This window comes from Merops nubicus, unplaced genomic scaffold (genome assembly GCF_000691845.1).
Source record: "Merops nubicus isolate BGI_N331 unplaced genomic scaffold, ASM69184v1 scaffold1019, whole genome shotgun sequence".
Lineage (NCBI taxonomy): Eukaryota > Metazoa > Chordata > Aves > Coraciiformes > Meropidae > Merops > Merops nubicus.
This window is the reverse complement of record NW_008631491.1, coordinates 6,169-9,985: the sequence shown is the minus strand read 5'-3', so window position 1 is coordinate 9,985 and position 3,817 is coordinate 6,169.

Genomic DNA, 3,817 nt, shown 5'->3' with positions numbered 1-3,817 from the left:
GGGATCGGTGTAATGCCACAGGGTGACCTCTGCATCTGCACAGTTGTTCCCACCAAACTCCAGATAGCTCCATCACACTGTTTATTGTTTATTTTCTATCAGTCCACCCCCCCCTTGCAATGTCACAGACTTGCAGCAGACCTGGATGATCCATTTGAGCATTGGCACCCTACAAACTGCTGAAGGCACCCCCTGAAACACAGGGAAAGAGACTCGGATACCCCTGCTGTGACCCTTTCTGCAGTCACCTCTCTGCCTGTGGAGATGGGAGTCAGAATGGAGCTTTGGCAGACCTTAACAGTTTAGGTCACCCCTGGCAGCACCTGCCAAAGGAGGCAGACAGTTTGCGCACCTGGAGAAGCTGGCACTGAGGAAGGGACACTGGTGGCATGCCATGCTTCTGCCATGCTTGTCTTGAAGGAGCCATCAGCCTGGAGGTCCTACAGCCTGAAGGTCCTCCCACAATACAAATCTCAGCAGCACAGGCTACCCGTCCCACTGGTACCCTGAGCTCTCAGTTCTGTCCTATACCATCTGTGATTGATTTGCCATGTCCAGAGAAGATCCAGAAGCAAATTTCTCTGAGAACCATCTGCAGAATATTCCATCCTCTAGAAAGTCCTGCACGTGGCCCTGAAACAGCAAAGTAACCTGGATGGCTGCAGGAGGGGATGTGCCACTTTGTGTTTTAACTGTGGACAGGAGCAAACACTTTCTGAGAATCTTTTAGAAAAGCAGTTATTTGACCATAATATTTCAAATAACCTGCGTATCTTCCGTGTCCTAAAGCAACTTGTTTCAGCTGCTAACTTTTATTCTAATCTGATGTCCAGTTGGGATTGATCTTGCTTTAACTTGTCCACCTGGGTGCTGTTACCTGATGGGTAAACACACACTTTTGTCTTCCATGTAATACTCTGCACTCACCAAACAGACCTACACCAGGCTCAGGATACCTCATGGATTGACAGGATCTCCCCAGGAACCCCTCTACCAGGCAGGTTCCTCACTCCTTGAGTTGTTTTCGTGGCTCTTCCTGAACCTTTCCTAATTTCTTCACCTACCAGGGCTGAAACCTTTTGGGTTCCCACCAGACTCTGTTACCCTTCTCACCAACCCACTGCCCAGCTCCTGCCACCTGAAGGCTGTTGGGAGGACTTAATGTTCACCAGCCTGGTCCAGCCTTCCAAACACCTTCCTCCTGCAGGGATGCTGAATCACTCTGGTTATCTCTCCAGGGGCATTTGCTCACCCTTTGTGTCCAGCCCTGCTGTTCTTTGCCAAACTCTCCATCCTCTGGATTCCTCTTTCTACCACTTTTCTCCCTTCACCAGCTCTGGTGATTCAGTGTTTAATGATTCTGCCTGTGTGCTCTCTCACATTACAAATAAAAATGTTAAATAAAGCCAAGCCCACTCTGCCCCCTCCATGCAACACCAAACACACACCCTCACAACCCACCGTGCTCCTTGCTTGCAGCTCTGCAGCCCCTGGGGCAATACCCTCACCCAGATCAGCCTGTGGCAGCTCTCCAGATGAGATTTCCTGAGGGGTGGCTCCAGGTATTTCCCTAATGGAGAGGAGCCTGATTCTCCAAAGGTGTCAAACCTGCAGCCTCACATCCTATGGAGGAGCCATCGTGGCCCCTGGAGTCCCCAAAAACCAGTGATACAGCTCAGAGCATGGTTACCTATCACCAAACTCAGAATGTTTGGGGTTGGAAGGAACCTTTCAAGGTCATCTAGTCCAACCCCAACAGTGTCCTTCCACCAGCCTGGCATGAAGGGGCCAGCTTGCATGGACACTTTGCTTTTAGCAGTAACATCAGGAAATAAATCAGCTTCACTTCTGCTTTGAACAGTGAAAGCAAAAGCAATTTGTCTCTTCTGAAGGGAATGAGGCTGCAGGAGCACCCAGCCCTGGTGGGATTCACACCATGAGCATCAGGGCTGCCTCTGCCCTCTGCACAGAACAGGCTGCCCAGAGAGGCTGTGGAGTCTCCTTCACTGGAGTCATTCAAAACCCGCCTGGATGCCTTCCTGTGTGATGTACTCTAGGTGACCCTGCTCTGGCAGGGGGGTTGGACTAGATGATCTCTCGAGGTCCCTTCCAACCCCTATGATTCTATGATTCTGTGAAGATCAGTGTGGGCATCCTCGCTGCATCCCAAGGTTGGAAACACAAGGCAAGTGGCAAGTCTTGCCAGAAAGTCACAAGTGAACCACAACATGCCAGTAGGAAACTCCTTCTTCTTGGCATTGACATCCCAACCTGCTTTGGGAAAGCCTAAAATGCTCCAAGTCTTTCCCAACCTGCTTTGGGAAAACCTAAAATGCTCCAGGTCTTGAAAACTCTCCTGTGCCATTGCTTCAGCAAAGTGAGAGTTAAATAACCTCTGGGCAGGTTGTGAAGTGCTGCTCACAGGGGCTGTGCCAGGTGCTGTATCCACACACAAAATCCAGTCCCTCTTGGAAAGGTTACGAACCAGAAAGGACTTTTAAAATCTCTTTTCTGAAGCATAAAGAAGGTAAGTTGCCCTCCCTGCTCCCTCATGCCCTCTCCTCCCTCTCCAACCTGGATCTTCCTGGGGCACAGGGCTCTGTGGGAAGACTTGTCCCCCATGGAGGGTTAGATGATGCATTTTCTAAGCAACAGCAGCTCTGGCAGAAATATTGCATCTCTTATTACCACCATCCACACGAGAATAAATAGCAGGGTCCCTACCTGTGAGCGTGTGAGGGGAGGGAGAGAGAGAGCCAGCTCCCTCTTGCAAGCAGAAAACAAGAGAAACATGGTCCAGTTTCTCCAGCAATTAGCTCCATAGGGATCTCTGTAAGAAGGTCTCACACAGGCACCTCCCTTCCTCTCACTCTCCCTATAATGATGCTACCTCGGCCTTCCAAATTTAATTACCAAGCAATTATACATCACGTAGAGTGCCTTGAACCTGGCAAGGGCTGAGTGTCACCAGGAGGTATTAAAGACCAAAGAAGGCATTGGGGAAAGACCAGAGCCACAAGTCAAGTCCCACGGGTCACCCTGTGGTCCCCAGGGCACAGGATGCTGTTCCCAAATCGATTTCCGTGAAGAACAGGAAGAGGGATGGTGCTGAGGAAGACACTTTCTTTCCAGCACATCCTGCACTAAGAAGTATTTGCCAATAAGCTGATAATCAGGTGGCCTGGCCACCCCCAGTACGTTAGACCTTGCTGCTTAGAGCATATTTGATCATACAGTATCTCCATTAGGAGTTTGTAATCCGCTATCACGGCATTTCAGAGCCATTTGAGTATAAGGAGATTTTTATTAATGGTTCATGAGCCTAAAAGTCAAAATTGACTCTCAGAGCAGATTTTAACAGTTTGTGCAGCATTGATATATTTATCTAGCTCTTCACCACCTCTTCTCCCCCCACCACCGCCTCCCTCCTCTCTACCCCACTCTGCTGCTGGTGCAGCAGCAATAACAGCAGTGGGGAGACACCAGGCAGGCAGCTGGATCTGATGAATGGGGTTCATGAGCCTAAAAGTCAAAATTGACTCTCAGAGCAGATTTTAACAGTTTGTGCAGCATTGATATATTTATCTAGCTCTTCACCACCTCTTCTCCCCCCACCACCGCCTCCCTCCTCTCTACCCCACTCTGCTGCTGGTGCAGCAGCAATAACAGCAGTGGGGAGACACCAGGCAGGCAGCTGGATCTGATGAATGGCATTTTCCCTTCCCTTCCCTTCCCTTCCCTTCCCTTCCCTTCCCTTCCCTTCCCTTCCCTTCCCTTCCCTTCCCTTCCCTTCCCTTCCCTTCCCTTCCCTTCCCTT